Below are 20,540 nucleotides of genomic sequence, written 5' to 3' on the forward strand. Positions count from 1 at the left end.
CAGGCATTTGTAAGATAGATTATTCACCACCCTCTTCTCCCCTCAGGCGCTATGACTATTCTAGCTACTAGTATATTGCGTGTTATTTCTTTAATATTTTGAACTTTATTCCAAAGGGCAGAAACCAAAACTGACAGTACATCAAGACAGCATGCTCTATGATTCAAACAGCAAAATAATTGAGATCCTGTGCATACACGACATCCGAGTGTGTGTAAGCACGTTGCACACGTGCATGCACACTCACTCACAAGCACAAACAAGTGTAAGGGTTTGTGGCCCAATTTTCAGAGATACTTAAGAGTTCAGGTCCTCACCTCCCTTTGACAAAAATAAGCGAGAACAAGAGAAATCTGATTAGTAAAACATAAAAAATAATTTCATAAAAGCTAGGCACCGTTTATAGCAGGGTAACTGCACTGATTCAACATGCACTTCCACAAAAATTTGCCTCTCTTTTGGGAGAAGGATCCTGTCCACCCCCAGACCGTGTCACACCAGAGAAATGAAAGCGTGTGGTGGCACCAGCGGGATTAATCTTGCTCTTCTCCCTGGAGAGACAGTGCAAGGCAGGGAATCGAAATCCTGGCTACGAGGCTGGGCTCACCGACGGGCTGCGTCACCTCCGACGCACCACCTCACCTTTCCATGCCTAAACTGGCACCATCACTTTCAATGCATGTTGCAAAAGCACAGCTTCCGTGCCTCCGTTCCTCAAGCTGTGAGACCAGGATTGCATGTCGAGAGAAAGGTAAAGGACTAAAACCCGAGGTTGAGCGTCCAGCTCCCAGCTGTGCCGTGAGAAGGGCCGTGACCTTGGACCGCCTGCTCTCTGTGCTCCAGTGCCCAGCCGGCTGCCCAGGCTCCACATACCTCGCTCTCAACCCTTGTCCACCTGGTCTCTTTTGACCATAAAATGGCAAGAGAAGGTTTTTTCTGTTAGAAATGCAGCACAGACTAAAACAAGCTCTTTTTGTCAGGTGGAGCTCAAGACATTCATTTAAGACAAGTAAAAAAAAAATCCCTGTGGAAGCAGGAATTTCAGTGAACAAAGTTTCCTCCTCAGGAGCACCTAAATACCCAAGTGTCTGCACAGAAAGGCTGAGGCTTCTGAATGCAGCACAACAGCAGTAACCTGACTATATTCAGCAGTCCTACTCCACACAGCCTCACTGGCACTTGTCAAGGCTGGCAGACATCCACTCTGGGTTAGACTCCACTTCTCCTTACCTCTCCTCTACAATCATGTCCCATCTGTCACAGTTGGGTCAATATGGATCCAGGGACACAGCTCCTTCAGCTCCCTTCTTTTGTAAAAGTACACACGGACCCCAATCACGGGACACACAGGAATTGTCAAATCTTTCTCCTCCCAGTCTTCCCAGCTATACCTCAACCTGCGACACTCTGTCTTCCCTCTTCTCTCCTCTCTGATTTTCTCATTGAATTCTGTTTTCACAGCACTGTATCCAGCAGGGAGCACGATAACAATTCGAAGGCCATTTTCCAACCCCCAGAGGACAGGGTAAAGTAGCCTGGCTACTAAGGAGAGACCACTGTTTGGAGAGGATAGGGAGCAAGAGCTAGGCATGAAATGAACAAGTGGAAGCCGACCCCGAGCTTATGCAATGTCAGAAGCTGTACGTCTCCATCTCTCCTCCACCTGTCCCCAGTGGAAAGGGTGGCCCTTGGAAACCAACCCCACTGCCTGTGCTTCTGAATTCTAAACTGGTACCGATGCCCAAGACAGGCCATGCCCTGCCTTCCTGACGTCCATCGGTTATAACAATTTAGAAAGCTTCTTGTTTAATTCACGCGGGCCTTAAAATTCAAAGACATCATCAAGAGGAAGTCATTTAAGGCTAATACTACAAACAAGTAAAACACAGCAAAGTCTCAGTTTTAGCATCAATCTCAGGGTATTTGTTGTATATTTTAAAACCCTGTTTCCAGGAGTAAAGTAATAAGAGACGAGCTTTTTCTTTCAAAAAGAGATTTCTGGCTCTTTTAATAGAAGAGAAGCGACTGAACGTAACTGTGATAAAACAGAAGTCTAGCAGAAGCACAGTGACACTTTTAAAAGCCACACCTTTTAGCTAGTCTCAAAATTTTCAGTAAGTTTTAATTATCAATCTCTGAACCCAACAGAAGCACACACAGTAACGAGAGCTACCCTTGAAAGCACCTGGAAGGCCCAACTCCAAGAAACACATCCCATCTGTTTTATTCAGACACTTAGGACTTTGCTTAAGTCTGAAACTCTGTTCATCTAGACCTGCCTGATCTCTGCACAGATCCTGAATGTGTCCTATCCCCAGTCTATCCATACACATATTAACCGTGACTACTGGATTTTCTTTTTAGCATTTTGATGCATTTGGATCCTCGTCAATGTATGGAACACCTTCCTCATCCTCACACACCGAGTGACTATGCTCTCCTCATTGAAATCCCTCCATAGAAGTCACTTCTTCCTTTTCATCCAGTAAGACTTTAAACCAAAACTAACACAATCATCAAGAAATTTGTATGCCTAAGCTAGTTGTTGTTCCCATTAGCAGCTCTGCACTACCTGATCATTCAGGCTTCTCTTTCCTGTTGTATTTACTACGCTCACATTTTGTGCTATGTGTACAATTAAAATTGTTTGGATTTTCATACCATTCTTGTTTTTTATTTGCTCTCTAAAGTATCCAGCATACTTTGAAACCAATACAGGTGATAATATAGATGTAAATATCACCATGGAGGCATCATAATAAATTTGACGTTTGGAATAATTCATTCAAGGTGTCTAGATGCAATTTAAATTCTTTCCCAATTTTAACTGAGGCTTCATAACCAGATGAACTTAAACGAAGGTGTACAACTTCATGCTACACTGGTAATCCACCCTAACTAGGAAATAAATTTTCAGTGATTAAGTTGAATTGTTCGTACAAAACGCCAGCTTCAGCTTTTCACCCATACAAAATAGCTTGGAAAATATATACTGCATGTGTTTATTATAGCTACAGTTGCTATGAACATCTATAACTCTCCAACAATTTCTTTGATTTATGTTCAAAAACATACAGGGCATGAAATGATGCCTGCAACCTTACATTTCCCTCAAGAACATTGTGGGGAGAAGATATATTCCAAAACATCATGTTAGATTCCTTGTTATGTCTCCTTTTTAAAATAAATGTATGATAATCAATTACACATGCTTCAAAGCAACTGCCACTAGATTCCCCAACAGAAAAGCTGTTTGAGAAAAGTTCCATTTTCTTTCCCCTAATGGTTGAGTTATAATAAGAGATCTTGCTCAGATATTAGAGGGGAAAAAAATTGTATTATAAAGGATAGGCCCTGCTCAACTTGTATATGCATGCACAGGTTTGTGCTCGCCTAGACTTGACTTAGAACAAGGTTTTCAGAGAAGTAACAACTCCACCGATCAACATGCTAACAAAAGCATGTGTGTGTGAAGATCTTGCACCTAATCTCCTTGTCATATATGCTTGTAGTAAGCCAACTGATGTCAAGAGAACGACACAGATGATAAGTTAATGCATCAGGCTCCACTTTCCTTTCAACCTCAATATGCAAAACATTCATTTAAGAAGTCCACCCAGCTGTAGCTTCCACTAGAAACAGAAACCTGCAGATGTTTATAGGAATATCAATTAAGCTGAATGGGAGCTCTGCCATTAACGCTGGTGCATGTACGGTTGGACTTTGCAGATCTGCGTGAACTCCACACAGAGGCTGAAGTGCATGTTTTCTCCAGGGAATTGAGGCTGATGGGTTATATGCCATTAACAGGTGAGCATAACGTGGATGATACCCCCACAACCTCATGGCTCTGGCAGAGGGACAAGGGCAGCATCCCCGAGCAGCAGCATACCCTCGCCCACGGTGGGGAGACCAGAGCGGCCAGGAACACATGCAGTGCATGGCACCCAGCATAGAAAAGGTCAGGATCTTTTTTCTCCCCTGCACCCCAAGCAGGGAGCTCCCATTCCCTAAGTCCTGGGCATTTAATGCCTTGGGTTACACCGCAAACTAGACAGCTGGCAAACAATGGAGAAAACTGGACTGGATGGGACTAGCCCCTCTAAGGAGGACTGGCACTCAGTTTCCAGCAAATAAGCAGTAAGCTGGATCTGAGACTCGTTTCAAATAAAACACAGCCCTGTTCATCCCTGCAAGTGTGCAAAATGTGTGTGCCAAATCTGGAAAGAGAAAGAGATTCACTCATTCCACCCATTTTTTTTTTTCCTGTCTTCCTTTGAATAAAACCCTCAAAGACTGAAAATTCACAGGAGAGGAAATATTGGCTTGCACCCTCTTTGGACTGCAGCACTATTTTATCCGTTACTAATGAAGCCGAGGAGGAGGAGGGGAGAATACTGGACAAGCATGCCTACTGCCCGTGCAGCCCCAGCTAGATAGCATCAACAGTTGTTGCCCGATTTTCACAGTGGGAAATAAGCAGGTACTAGCTGTATAGGAATAATCAGGAGGAATCTAGGTCAAAAATCAAAGCAGGACTGCTCTGTCCATTTGACAAAACTCACATGCAAACACAAAACCCATGTAAAAACAAAGACCTTATTTGTAACAGTTATCTCTCTTAAGGTTGCTAAATGAGCGTGCAAACGTTGGCCTACCTTGAGTAAAAGACACTATGCCTTTCCTGGGACTTTTGAAAAGGCATTCAAAATCAATATAAAATTGCAATATTAGGAAATGTTACAATCATTGTTTCAAAAAGGCAGACTTGAAAGGGTCTCTTGTTCCTGGGTAAATCTTCAGTTAGTTTTTCTAGTACCAGCGGTTCAATCAAAAGATTCACCAACTGCCCCCTGGAGAAAACTGAAGATCTACATTTAAATGGAGATATAGTATTTCCAAATGCACGGTACCTGCAAGGCAGATACTGTCAAGGTTTCTTAGTGAGTGGATCTCAGGTTGTATTAGGTATGTTTCAGTGCTGTAACTATCCCCATTTTGTCGGACTGGGGCTATTTCCACATCATTTTTCTGCGTGCATGCTTTGTAATATTTGTCCTGATAAGTCAAAATTAAACCCCCATCCACAACAAAGCCCTCACATGCCAACCACAAGATATTACAACCTTATGCATAATTTTCTGATATGGACGATGAAGACTATATTAGATAGCTTGACTAGAAATCTTAAATAATTGAAAACTCTGATGACTTAATAGAGTAGTAAGCTTGGTTTACAATGCAGCCAATTTAGAGCCATAAAAACACTGTGTAAAATTTTTATCTTGCGGTTGACCATTACGTATCCTATTTATTATTCCAAAGTATTTCAACAGCATTTTTCTTCATCAGTGCGGCTGCTGGCATTTAGCACCCACTTGCTAAATGCACGTGATTTTCCTGGAACAGCTTTAGGAAAAGAAAACAAAAAATTAGCAGATCGCTACAAAACTGTTCCTTGTTACAATGTGCATCTTTTCACATTCCCACTTGAACCGACTTCATGTGCTGCAAAATAAGTTCGAAACTGACGAGACTTAAATATAATAAATCAAAGCAGTATATGTGAAGTTAAAAAGACTGGTGTAACTACTGATCCTGACACATCAGAGAACCAAAAAAAAAAATCAAATCTCATGAATACTTTGTTACTAATGTACACGAGTTCAAAGAGCAGCGTTCCTCTTAGGAAAACATCTTAATTTTCACATCAGAAAATCAGCCTAACCTTCCAGAAAAGTTTTTTGTGAGTATGCAAGGAAGGCAGAGAGAAGGTTTAGAGTGCGAAAGACACTCACGATGCGTTTCAGACACGCAGGCATTAGTCCAGGCAGCCTCTCGGTGAAATTCAGGTTGCAATTGAAATGTCCCTGTAAACAAGGTTACTGCGAACGGCCCAAGATATCCTTCTCAGCAACACCTTCACCAGGAGCCCTTCAGCTGTCTACTTAGTTTGTTATACCTTATCTCACAGCCCTGACATCCTAATGCTGATTCAAATTCAGGATTCAAAATGAAAGATGAAATATCTCTAAGATCACTTAATATTGAAATACCGTTGCGGTAATAAGTGGTGCCAGGCTCGAGATAGGGATATAGTACTCTAGTGGTAACCTTTTAATTTCTGACAAAATACCGTGGAATAACTGTGATCCTGCACATACAGTTAATGCAATCGATTTGTTTTCCTTATTTTGATAATGAGCACACTGAATGTCGTGTTTACCTTCTCCTGCCCCTGGCACATTTTAAACTCTAAAGTCCTCTAAAAGGAGACCTGCTGGATTCCCATACAGACATGAAACCCCTCACACCACAGACACACACACACACACACCCCCCCACACAGAACCACGGCTACCTTGATGCTCTCAAGACAAGGAAGATCATAGCCACATGAGTCGCTTCGTCATTCTAAGTCTTTGGGGCTATTTTCAGTGGAATGCAACGCACGCACCATGTATAACCTAATGTAGGTTATATCGTAAACTACTCCCATTCTGAAAGCGACGATAGGTATGTCACACCAGAACATTTTGTCTTCTGAAATAAAACAGGGAAGTACACCAAAACGTATCAGGCAAGTTTTACGCATTGTATTTGAGGCAGGCTGGTTAATAAAGGCTTAAAACTTTGGTGGTTTTATACAAAGGGCATTCAGATTTCCCTCCTGGCCACAAATGATGATAGGTTGAATAGAGGTGGGGGGAGGGGGGGGGGCATAATCTGTTTTTTTCTGTTGGGTTATGTTTGCTGTTAGACTCTCCTTAAAAAGAAAAGACAGGATTGGAGGGGTGGGGGGGAATTACAGGAGAGAAACTCAAGCTGCTTGCTGCCAGCCTTTCCACACTACCATTCACCTTCATTTTCCTCTCCTTTATATTCCACTCATTTTTACTTGCCTCACCCATTATTTAGTCATCTCCTAAATGAAGTCCTCTCTTCTTTGGTATCACGGGAAACATTAACTAGACCAAGTACTCGGAGCACTTCCCCTGCAGCACTTCAACATCCACCTCCAGACCACTCGCTCCTTCATAGCATTAATGGCCAGGGGGAAAGAAAAAAGGAAAAAAACCGGGGGGAAATAAAAAAAAAAAATTTCCTCGCAGGCGGGTCACATTCAGACCCCGACATACAACCACTTCTCTGACCCCCTCACGCCCGGAGCTGGGAGGGCGAAGTATCAGGAGGAGCAAGCAGGACGTTGACTTTCCACACTTTTCCTTCGCCCCTCCTGATTTTGGGTGCGAGCGGCCCCGCTGCCTTTGTGCGTGCGTGTCCCCCGTGCGCCCGGCCGCGGGTGCCGGCAGCGGGCACCGGCAGAGCCCGCCGCGTCCCGCCGGGGCACGGCCGCGCCGCCGCTCCGCCCGCCCGGGGACCGCGGTAAAGAAACATCCAGCGGCAGCGACGCCCCCCGCCCGGCGTGCGGGGCTCCCAGCAGGCCTGCTCGGCCCCCGCCAGCCGCCGGCAGAAGTGTTTCAGAAAGGGGAGGGCGGCGGGGGAGGGACGGGGCCGAGGACGGGGCGCCCCCGCCGGCCTCTCTCCCCGCCGGCCTCTCTCCCCGCCGGGGCAGGCGGGCCCCGCTGCTGCCCGGGCCGCGCCGCGCCGCAGCCGGGACACTTCGGGGCTGCCGAAAGGGCACCCCGGGGGAGGCAGGGCGACACGGGCAAGCCGTCGCGACAATCACAAGCGCGCCGGCACTGGCGTGGAGAGTCCGGTCCCCCTTCCCCGCTCGCAACCGCCAGAGCCACCCCGGGACCCCGGCCCCAAACTCTTGCTGGCTAAAGCCTCCTCACTTCCCCAGCACTCCTGACCCCGGGCAAGGCAAGGGAGGGGGGCGGTAAGGCCAAAAGCTGCTGGGGTAGGATCTGTCAGCAGGAAAAAAAAAAAAAAAAAAAAATCATGCTCCCTCCCCGCCCCCCCTCCCGCCCCCGGCCCAATAATTTTAAATAATTGTCCGAGAGCCGAGAACCACCAAACCACGGCTGGCCGGTGCTCTTGTGCGGCTTTTTACGAAGCTGATTTTTTTTTTGGGGGGGGGGTGGTGGTGACTCTGAGCAAGTGCAATTGGCAAGGTCTGAAGGTGGAATGGGGGGGTGGGGGGGGGCGGGGGAGCGCTTCTGGCAGCAGCTCGTCTCCAAGCAAAAACATGCCCCCGGTGCAATGTCAGCTGGCAGAGGTGCGGGGTGGGGGGTGGGGGGCTCGCTTTACCTGGTCAGCTCAGAACCGCAGGCAGGTTAATCAGGTGAGTCGTCGGGGATTTTAAAGAAGCCGAAGCCGGTTTCTTTGCTAGGAAAGTCTACAACACCATGCAGGGACATTGCAAAATCTTTACACACGCCTCCTTTAACTGGGCTCCCGCGACCTCCGCCGGCGAGGGGGGAGCCGCCGGCGGGCTGCAGGCCGAGCGGCGCCGCGGCGGCGGGGCGGGGGGCGCGGAGGGCGGCGGCGGCGGCGGGCGCGGCTCGGCGGGCGGCGAGCGGCGGCGGGCGGGCGGCGGCGGCCCCGCTCTCCCCGGTCCCGGCTGCGGCGGCGGCCCCGGGCCTCCCTGCCGCCTTGGTAGCGCCGGTCCGCACTCGGCCTGACCCGGGACGTCACGCCGCCTGTCTGTTTTCTCAATGATAACTTGGCAGGAGAAGGGGGAAGCGGCCGGGTTTTTCCTGGGGCTCGTTACCGGGTACGTGCACGTTTCTTTTGCATGCGGCCTTTTTTTTTTTTTTTTTTTTCCTTTTTTTTTTTAAGCTAAATAATAAAAAAGCCGGGACAGGAAATCCGGGGCGCGGCGGGGGCTGCCGCCCCGCGATGGTGGCGGCCGCTCGCCGGCGGGCGCGGGGGAGCGGCGGCGGCGGCGCGGCCGAGGGGCGCAGGCATGCGTTCATCTTTGTGTCTTTCATTTTACCTTCAGGGTGACATTCAGTGCCAGGCGGGCCTCGCCGGTCACCGCCAAGTCCCACCTGGAAAAAAAACAAACAAAACAAACAACACCCCACCCCACCCCCCCCCCCCCCAACAACCCAAAAAACCCCTCCAACTACCGAAAACGGGGGGCGGGGAGGAGGCCGGGTCCTCCGGCGGCGGACGGGACAGCTCGCCGCGGGGACGCGGGAACACACACGGGCGCGCACCCGTCGCCAGCCGCCCGCAGGCCATTTGCCGGGCCAACGGGGGGCTGGGGGAGCACCACCAAAAACAAAAAAAAAAAAAAAAAAAAAAAAGGAGGGGAAAAAAAAAAAAAAGCACCCGAAATGCAAGAGGAAGGTAGGCGAGGAGTAACGCTGCTGGCGGTGCAGCCGCCGCGGCGCGGCGGCTGTGCAGGCCCGGCGCCGCTCCCCCCCCAAATCTCCCGCAAGCTCCTGCAGGGGAAGGCTGGGGGGGCTTGAGGGGGACCACCCCGCGGTGCACAGAGTCATGTGGCACCGGGCTCGGTGTGGGGTGGCCCCGCGGGCCGCGCAGCGCCGGCCGGAGGGAGGGACGGCGGCGGCTGGGCCACTGGCTCGCACAATGGCGCCGCTGCTAAGGAGAGCGAGGAAACCCTGACAGGGTTTCAACGCGGGTGTTTTAACCATCTCTCCCTACCTCTGTTGCGAGGGTTGCGGAGCATCTGTTTCTGAAAGCAGGCCGTTTTACGTTAAAACTGAGAGCCAGCTTAGGCCTGCAGCCAGCACCAAAGTCGGCGCACCCGGCACGGAGGCTGCGAGCAGAGTTGGGAGTAATGGTAGGGGCTGTGGGGCACCTGCGGGCCCTTCTCTCGATTTGTGTACTTTTAAAAGGCAAATCCCGTACATCTATGTGAATGGTCCTACTAAAATTCAGGGGACTTTTTACAGGTTGGATTTAACTCGCGTACGGAAGTTATTGCCGGAACTAGGCCTCGCTTAAGAAGAAACCATCCACAGCAGCTCAAATTTAAGCACTTCTTTAGCTAAAGACCAGTTGTTACACACACAGTGTTAATATCCCAAACTGCTGAAACACCAAAACACCTGCACAGCGACCACGGAGTGTCCCAGCAGCGCCCACAGTCCAGTTTACTCCTTCGGTGTTGGGTTTTGCACCACCTGGTTTAATGACAAGTTGCACCATTGCTGGCACACGTGTAACTGGCGCAGCGGAGCTCATGAAGGGACACATGTAGCAGGGCTGAAACAAAATTAATTTTTGCAACTGCCTCTGTTCAGCCTTAATATTAACACTTTATTTTTCCTCATTTAAATACAATAAAAGGGAAAATTGTCTTTGCTTAATAGTGTTACTAATCAGGTTTTTCTATTCCAGTTTTTATAAGGAGATAAATTCGGGGAGAAGTTAGTGAACACCTTTTCTGTGGCTGGACTCTGCTCTCAAAAGCACCTTATTTTAAATGGTCATATGGTCTATTGCAACTGGAAAAAGAAGGAGGAAAAAGAAATCCTTGAAATAAAGTACACTCCAAGCATCATTTTAAGGAGCCTGAAATTGAAAGCACCTTTTTTTTTTTTTTTTTTTTTAACCCAAGCTACACACAATTCTTTCTGGCTTGGCTAGAAAGACAAGTTTGTTTCATGTTTCTGTTTTGGAATTGTTTTGAACTGCTTTTAGGCTAAATTCTTACCTGTCTTAACTATACTGCCTCAGCAGAGAACATTACTGATACATTTTTTTTGTAGACTTGAAAAGCACTGTGTACAGCTTGATTCTTGTCTGTATTTCACCATTCATTTTTAAGTGAGGCCCTTCTGATTGATGTGGGGAATTTGAAAGGATGAAGTGTATGGCACAGCTACCCAAGATGCTACTTGCAATTATTCAATACCTCAGCTAGCAGGGAGATTTTTAGTTGTGATTGTTACACTTTTAAAAGTGAATTAGTTAATCAAATTGCTATTTTTGGAATGCACTTAAAGGAGCATTAAAATGCATTAATTTCATTAAAATAAATGAGCAGATAGGCAACAAAACAAGTATTAGTCAAATAAGCAAGATCTCACCTATGGAGCCAAATTCAGCCCTAGTGAAATCAACTGAGTTGTGCTTGTCTATGGCGTATTTAATTTGGCCTCCACAGTCACACAGTTGACACTTTATTTGGTTGTCAAAGGTGTGTACATTAAAAATGTGTGAGCCATGCTTCTTCTCCAATGTGATTAACCTCTGAAGTTAAATTCACCTGTTTCCCATTTAGCTCAGCTGCACAGTCCTAACGCATACGTAATTTTGGTGTGCGTACACACCGGAGGTGCAGGGAGGCATTCCCCATCCCGGTATTAGTCTAAGGGACGTGAGTTGTATCTGAAGTGAGGGTATGATGAGGTAGATTTCAGCAGAGGCTGTTTGCAACCAGCTGCATCTATGCTTCAGTTAATAGGCTGTACTGAAGTCTCTGCTACCATCTTTCATTACTGCTGTTACTCATGCCAGTGAGCGTAAAGGAGAGGTTGGTATGTCTATAATCACATGTTCATTTGCTATGTAGATATATCCTAAGAGTCTCTCAGCCCAGGAAAATTATGCTGGAATAAGGTTGGATGTGAATGTAATGTGTTCAGATAGCTTATTCATTCTGGAATGACCAAGTTGTTTCCTGGTTTCACTTAATCCACTTTCAGAGTGGATTAAGATAATTCAAGAAAGTGGATTCTTATGCTGGCATAAGATTTGTCTATGCATAGTTTTAGTCAAAAGTAATTACTGCAGTGTACTTAATAAGTGCTTTGGAATAATTTGGTGTGTAGACAAGTCCAAAGTCCCACAGGTGAAAACAACAGAATTTAGTCTTTCTGTGTAACATGAGGTTAATTTAGCCCAACATTCGACCTACTTCTTTCCTCGTGAACCATATTTCATTCATTATGGGTTTTTCTTTCTCAACAAAAGCCCCACAAGAGCTCTGTATTTATGATCAATTGCAGGACAGCAATGCCATGTGCACTCTACTAAAAATAAAACATTTAACCAGTATATACTCTGCATATGTTCTCAATGGCCTTAAAGTGGACAGTAGGTTCTTTACTGGAGAAAATGCCGCCTTCTCAATTGTAAATATTTTGAGTGGGTTATTATAAACAAAGGAAAACAAAAACCAAAGCTCTGCTCTGTCCTCTTAAACACCCATGGGCCACGTGTACTTTGACTGCATACCATTCAAAGCAATAGCACCCATTCTAATTCAACAGTATTACTTCCTGAATGTGGAACCTCTCAGACTTGCACAGAAGGGTTTGCAGAACAACGGGGTCTTCAGAAGGTACGGTAAGAATAGAGAGCTAATTTATAGTTTGCTTCCAGAGATCTGAATCAGGAAGAACCTACCTTAAACTCAGGCAGCTACTCTGCTCTGAATCAGGTGTATTGTATCACTACAAGAAAGTACAGGAAAGTTACCAAAATGGTAATGGGAACATACAAGTTTTTTTGCAACTTTGTGCCAGGCAGAAAGTTTGTCAGGTGTCATTTGATCTCATTCTGTGACACAGACCTCCCTGGGAAGAGAGGTGACTCTATGACATGAATTAAGAATTCTAAACTTTAAACTTAAGGTTGTTTCTTGAGGTCTCTACAGAGAAAAAAAAAAAACAAAAAAACCCAAAACAAAACAAAAAAAAACCCCAAAACAAAAAAACCCCACACAAACCACCTAGACAAGAAAGAAATTATGTAAGCTCAGCTAGTAAAACAGCCAGTTTTTTGAAAGAAGCATAAATATAAAAGCTACATGGTACAAATTTCTGATCCGTTAAATATGGACATGGGAAAAGCCAATAAAAGCTCTGAAGGTAAAAATACCCAACTACTTTGTGTGAAAGGCTGTAGTGTGGGACGACAGAGGGTACCCAGGCATCTTCCTTTATGCAGATGAAGTAGCCCCACTACTACATGTAATGGGTGATGATACCACGCATAGGATTCTTGTTCCTATGCTCGATCTATGATTACAAGCATGGCTTTGCTCTAGTCTGCTGGTTTTGGTTGAGGATATAGGGAATGGATTTCATATACGCCTACTCATACCAAACATGCTTATTTAAGTAAGAAGCTTTCTGGTAAGAAAGTAGGCATTGACTAAAGAAGGTAAAACATGGATAAACAGAAAACAAGAAATCAAGTTCTTGAATTCTGCCGTGCTGGGTGACTTTGACCATGGGTCTACTTTTGATATTAAGGCTCAAACTAGACTAAGATTGAAGGCAGTGAGAGTTCTGGACCATATAGGAGCATGCCTGATCTGAAATCCCACTTGTATAAACAATTGGATTAGATTATTTTACATTCTGCTTCCACTGAAAGGTCTCTGAGCGTTGGAGCCACCTGCAGTGGTGGGGTATCCCAGCTCTCCCCCACTCCTCTCATTACAGGGGAATTACTCATCCAGTGAGGAAGGTGTCTTTAAATCTCTGCGACAATGGCACAACACGCGCAAGAGGAAATGTCAGCGCACAGCCAATGCAATGAAATGAAGGATCCTCTATGGGAATTGGTTAGTAGTGCCAACGTTTAATATTTGTCATAACAACCACCAACTGTTTTGTTTTTTGTTCTAACAATGTGAATTATGCATTAAACATTAATACAAGCGAGTGTACTTTTCTTTTGATCTTCAAGCATAATCATTTCTAATGAGAGTTTATACATGAGCATTGAAACAAATCCCTGAGTCATGTGAATTTACATTGGGTTTACTCTGTGGGAAAGATATCCCACATGGTTTACTCATGTCTGTAAACCATAACATACTTATAAATCAGAATAAAAAAAAAAGAGCTTGCATTTGGAACATAAATGTCAGCATAGACGTTTGACTTGTATGCTAGCGGTAGTGCAATGTTAATTTATCAGGGATCGGGATTCATGGTGAGGCCCCCACCTAATAGGAGATCCAAGTCTGCTCAGAATAAGCAAGCTCACCTCTTAGCTTCTGTAGTCTGGCTTCTAATGAGAATTGAGCCTCAGTGTCAGAGGAATTTGAAGTAAGTCTAAGAAGTAGTTAAAGGATCAGAATTTGGCTTGCTTGATACAGAAAAAAGTTGTCAATCTGCCATCAGCAAGAAATAATATTGCATATACATAGCAGACAAACTATGCGATGCTAAGCGGCACCTTTCCAGATGCCCTTGACGGCCAGCTGCGGTGCGAGGCTGACCCAGTCCGGACCACCTTTAGAACGTTCTCGGCCATATCTGATATCTGCTCCTCTCATTTTAACATCAGTCACAAACACTGCATTCCATGAAAATATAAACACTGCATTGTGTAACTGCCAAGGCAGTTATTTAAAATACAAACAGAATTTAAGCCCTTTCCCCTTTCACACACAAATATTAAAATAACCAACGATTAACAGTTTGAACTTAAGCAACTGTGCTGTAGGTGCAACGTACGTACGACGTACTGGGGAAAATACAGGTACAAACAGCACGTGATGGGCTTGGTCCCTGGGTAGACAGGTACTGACTACAAGATTTCCAAAATGCCTATTGCCTTTCCAAAACAGATCTGAAAGTCAAAGGTTGCAGAAGAGGAATGGCTGCCAAGAAGGTATTCTGTTTAATGGCAGATAGTCTCTATCTGTGATTCAGGTCGTATCTCAGGAATTCTCAAAAGCCCATTAATGTGTTTTATTCTTAATGTATAAGTGCTAAAGGAGTCCTGGAAGCCAGAGATCCAGGATTACCCTACGTAATTCAATGTTCTCACAGGAGGCTAAAGTCATGCTCCCTGCTGGTTCTTTTCTCTGGCCTGAATAACCTTAAACCTCATGGTGGAGCTTCAAAAGGAATAGCGGAAGAAGCCTATGCATAGAATAGTTTACAGACTGGAAGAAGAGGAAACCTGAAACCCTTCATCCCTGAACTTGAATTCTCTAACTGCTATGTTTTATATAAAAGACAGAGGAACTGATACTATTGCAGTTGAGAAGAAAGCACCTGTGACACTGTTACGGAACCCCAACACTGTATGAATTAAGTCTTCCCTGTGGTTGCAGAACTTCACCTGGCATGTTAAGTCAAAAGATGAATAGATCAATATCGGATCTTAAACTATTTTGGACTGAAGGACCTCAACTACCTCAACTCCATCTAGACCCTGCGTGAAGCACATTGACATTATCCAGCTTTAAAAGTTCAGTGAGTCTTCTGACTTTTCAAAATGTGTAAGTACATCCTCAGGCACACACAAAAAGCTGTACTTGCAAAGATGTGATAGATATAGGTAGAAAATGGTGTACGGAAGCACGTATGGAGGACTTTCTTAGCGTCAGTCAGGGTGACAAAGCCTGTTGGACCACAGGTTCCCAGGCTACGTTCACAGCCCTGGAATGCCTGCTGGAAGCACTCCCCTGTAATTTAGCTCATTTGGTATGCATTAAAGACGCTCGTTTCTGGAGCCCTAAGTGAAATGCGCTGATACTGAACCCTTCCTCTTATACCTGCAGGCCTCTATCAGGTGACCAAGAGGCCGATGGGAAGGAGAGGACACCAGTTTTAATCCAGTTGTTCATGATGAAAAACTGTGAGAAAAGTGAAAAGCTCTTATTCCACAGACCGGTGCATTTACTTGTATTTAACTGCTTAACCCCAGTCAGAGCCCTGAATTCCCTTACTATATATGGATGTCGTGGTATGGTGAAGTCTTATTCAGTAATTAGCTGGTCAGAGCCACAAACTAGAAACCAGATATGCAGCCAATGAAAGCTGACATGCAGCCAGTGAAAGCTGACATCGCTCTCTTGAGATCAGTGGAGTCATACCAATTTATACTAGCTGGGGATCCGATCTTCAATTTCTAATTAAAAATGAGAAATTACATGGTTTTCTATGATATTTTGGTCATATTATACAGCAATAACAATAAAATAAAAAGTTATAAATATTTATATAGCTAAGACAGAAGCAGAACCAGTGCGAAATCTTTAGCAATGAAATCCTACAACCACGTTATTACACATTTCAGTGTTGGAGCCATGTGGATTACTGCTTAATTTTAGGGCAGCAAGGTAAACTCGTTTTCTTGCTTCTGTCTTTTCAGTCGCCATTAGGGCTGCAACCTTCCTATCCTACTCATGAGCTAATCTCCCAGTACCACCCCCAGGCAGAGGGCGAGAAGTTACACGATGGGTGTTTTTCCATGGGCGGATGTCTAAATGTGAGGCGAAACAATTGAATTTTAATGACAATTTAGAGACTCTTGAAGTTACTTTCTGGGCTGTGCAGAAATTAGTGGGGCTTGCTGCTGCCAGGAGCTGCATGCTCTCCTCTCCTGCTGATGTTAGCAGGATTACACGTGCTCGACTTCGTGCAGAAAGAAGTCCTCAAATACCAGGTCCTTCTCTTGTGCCACAAAAGGCAGGGCGAGAGAACTGCTGCCGTCAGGCCCAACCAAGTTGCCCCAGTGTCAATGCAGAGTAATTGCTATAAAAGTTATGGTAACTGCTCCAGATTTACACTACCAGAGATGTGTTCTCATTAGGTATTTATAGCATGGTAGCATCGTTCAGGGTAAGAAGGTAAATTTGTTAAGTGCTGTACAAAACATTCCATCAGGTGAAGTTCCTGCATCCAAAACCCCTACAAAAAAATTGCAGAGGGAGTACGACAAACAACAGGATATCCTGGGAAGAAAGTACACCAGTAATTGCAGCAAAGGCAGCCAGCTACGGAGGCTTTTCCTACACACAGTGTAACGGTAATTCTGCCAAGGAGGCAAGTTGTTTATTTCCTTTTTAGCTATGATATTTCCATTGCGTTACTGAGTCATAGTTTGTTAATGGGTTACAAACATTAAGTTTATAAAGCTTTAGAAACCTTGTCATATCTAAGACAATATGTACCAATTTATCTAAGTCTCTATTAAAATGCATAAAATAATCTAATAGGGGCATTGTTGTTGTTGTTGGGGTGTTTTGTTTTTTGTCATTTGATTATTTTTTTTTAAATAAGATTAGTTAATCAGGGATAATTTTTAGGTCTTGAGTTTATCATCTTAGAAGATTCAGAAAGGAATATGAAGGATAGTCCTCAAATCTGTAGATATCTATTTGTAGATAATTAAATAGAAAATAAAAGATGCTTCAAAATAGTGCCAGTCATTCAAGCTGCTCTGCAGTTAGATGGCAGAGTTTCAACCATTTTCACCAAACCAAGGAGACCCACTACAGAGTACTGTCTTTTCAATTTTGGGCTAGACAATCATCGCCCCGAATAGGTCATGAAAGGGATCAGCCTTCCCCATGATACCCCTCTGGTCAGATGGCAGCTCCAACCAAAAAAAAGACAAGAAAGGAGGACAGACGTAGCCACCTGGCATTGCCTTCTTGCACAGAAAGAAGCAGGCAGGGGAGGAGGGAGCTGGTGCCCAGCCAGGTGTGGCAGGACTCGCAAGCCAGGCTGCCAAGCTGGAGCGCATCCTCCGAATGGGCTTCTGTGAGGGAAGGCACGGAGGAGCTAACGTTGGGGGACTGCTTCCCTTGCAAACACCTCTGCATCCCCATTTGCCTTCTCCCATGAGATGGCTAAGTGTGCCTCTTATTTGGCTGAAAAATTTCAGCCTGGTGTTGAGTATGTTAGCGGCTGTGTCCACCAGCACACCACAAGGCGTACGTAAAACATCATTACTGGACATGTTCTTGAGGTTCCCTTGCACTGAGGTTCTCATTTCAGTTACAGGAAAATTAAAAGAAACGTCAGGGAGACTGATATTACTGATTGCTATCACACCAGTTTTTCCTAACTGACCAATACTATCCTTTATATATGCTATGCAGAATTTAGTTGTGTCCATTATTTTCTCCGTTCACTTATTTCAACAAGGGCAATTTTACTTAGGGCAATTTTTTTGCACGGTACTATTGGATACTGTGGTACAGTTCCTTGCATTAGAGCAATTTTACTGGTCAGGAGACTTCACCATAATGTTTTGCTACTAATTTTCTACTGAGAAGTTGAGCAACCAGCTCATGAACGCCCCATCCAAGCCATCCTGAGGACTTCAGTGATCCCCACACTAGGGCCACTATGTTTATCAGGCTTGCATGCAACCTGAACAGCCACAGTCTCAGACTGTGCTCTGAGCCCTTGGGACATGGGTGTACAGCTAAGACTACAGAAAACTAAAAACCATGGCCACAATCTACAATCAATTATTTTAATAGCTGCTAATATAAACCCATATTACTAACCCTTGTTACAGCCAGATGCACGTTAGGATACATGATTTTGTCTGAAACTTTCTTTTTTCTTCTTTTGTATAAATAATGACTTTTTAAGAGATTGCTGTATTAATTTCCAGTTGTTAGGAAACTGTTGTTAGATATTGCTGCCTGTGCAGATAGAATATCACATTACCAGGGCAGTATACTATCCAGAGTTAACATCCAGAAACAGCTTCTTCTATTCCAGCAGTATATGCTGCTTCTTGGGACAATTCTTTAGGTACAAGCCCAATGAAAATGGCCCTTCTCAGTTTTTCTGTCTCAGCTTTGCCCTGCTGCAGAGGATGTACAATGTGGGATGCAAGTTTTCGTCCCCATGGCCTCAGTGCAACAAATTGCTATGCAAGAGCAATTCTGACTCATTTCAGGTAATTCTACTGCTATACTTACAAATACAGGAGTTAACATTCAAGAAGTTATTTGAGTACTGGAAAGACAAACAAGTCTTCCAATCCTCATACAGGTGACCATGAGGTACAAGCTTTATAGACATTTGATGAATGAAGGGTTGCCACTAAATGAAAGAGTGCCACAAAGCTCTTGGGGAAACAGTTGGGACAAGGTTTTAGTAGTTTGTGAAGGCATCGTTAAAAGCATGTGCATTATGAGGCTACAACATCTATGTAGCAGATGTGTGCAACCTGCTCTGTATTCCTAAATCCGTTACCAACATATGGGCTTCTGAGGGTCGTTTCTCTCTCTGTGCCTCAGTTTCCTTATATGAAAATAGATGTAATGTTTTTGATACCCCTTGGATGAATAGATCAAATTCACTCATTAAATGTCAAGTATTATAATTAATCACAGGTTTACTGTGTCTGCTTTGCCCAAATATTTTAAACTATAATACCAAAATAAACCACCCATAAAAGTTAGATGTGGTTGCAGAAGTTCCAGACTGTGGAACATGAATCTCAGTGATTTCAATGGATGCGACACCAAACTTCGAGATCAAATGAACTTCAGTGTGGTTCTAACGATATTAGCTCTCCAATGACAAGCCATTTGGTCTGCATCTTCTACGAGTTCAAGAAGGATCTATGCCAGTCTCAAAGTCCCTCAATTATTTCCCCCCCACTTTGAATATTTTTCTAGGAATGCTGCTTACTACAGAACAAAAAAACCCAATAAAACCCCACCAACTTCCCACCATTTAAATGTTGAATCTATTTCATGTTTTTCCTCTTAAAGAATTTTGCTTTTGACATATTGATGAACACTTATTTGCTAGGTAATGGGTAAAGGAACTGAGGAATAATTCGGTCACTGTGGTCACTGTCACTTGCATAGGTCCGCTACTGCTGATCCTTCCTTACATAAATGGAGTTGTGCTTAAGGAAGGTGGGATACTACGCTTTCAATAATTTCTTCATTCCACCAAGACAGACAATTTCGGACCCATGAAGTTCCTCTTTCGTGTGGCACTTCCTTTATAGCAAGTTTGTCTCCTTGAGTAAATTTTTCCCTGGCTGTGATGTGATATATATACACACATGTATCATATATATCTCTCTATATATATCACTTATTCCATTGGATAGATGTTATTACAAATTAGAAAAAGAAAAACAGTAAGTGCAAATTTAGCTACTCAGTGTATAAGAAAAGTTGGTATCACCCAAGTTGGAAGCATCAGCTCCTTTTATTTCTGTTTTTTTCCTGAATACACCACCACCACCTACCCCAGAAATACCTGATGTCAGTAGCAGTGTGTGTACGTGTACAGCTGCAAAATCCTTTGATTTCCGTGTGTCATTGGAAACTATCACCGAATTACTGTATTTTTTGCCGTATGTAAAAGATTCAATCAGCCTAAAAATATTTCAGCTGCTGCAAAGACATCATATGAAGAGCTCCAAGTATCCTTTGAACATGGAGGAGTCACTATGCTGTATCATAGTAAAATACAGACTATTTCCAACAGTTCTCAAGTGGACAAGATGAATAGGGAGGGAGGAGGAAAGGAAATTATTCAGAGAAAATCCAAGTTAGAAAAAAGATTTTCTAATTTATAATTCAGAATTCTGCCCTATTTACGTTCCTTGTTTAAAAGATCTATATTTTTAATTATAAATTTCAAGTATATGTTAGATGCCTCACTCTTTTCTTGTGAATACAAAAATATGAAAAAATAAAGTAAAAAAAAAAAGGTTAAAGAATTAAATAGTTATATAATTAGATAATAGTTTAAAAAATAGTGATATAATTTGTAGAGAAAGTGTTGACCGATAAGGATATGCGTGGAATTACCTAGTTCAGTTCTACTTGAACTTTTTCCTAACTGGAAGAAAACGTGTAAGCTCCTCACCCATTTTAACAGTTGTCATTAATGGATGTTAAACTTCACGACAGT

This window comes from Leptosomus discolor, chromosome 2 (assembly GCF_034619465.1).
Source record: "Leptosomus discolor isolate bLepDis1 chromosome 2, bLepDis1.hap2, whole genome shotgun sequence".
NCBI classification, from domain to species: domain Eukaryota; kingdom Metazoa; phylum Chordata; class Aves; order Leptosomiformes; family Leptosomidae; genus Leptosomus; species Leptosomus discolor.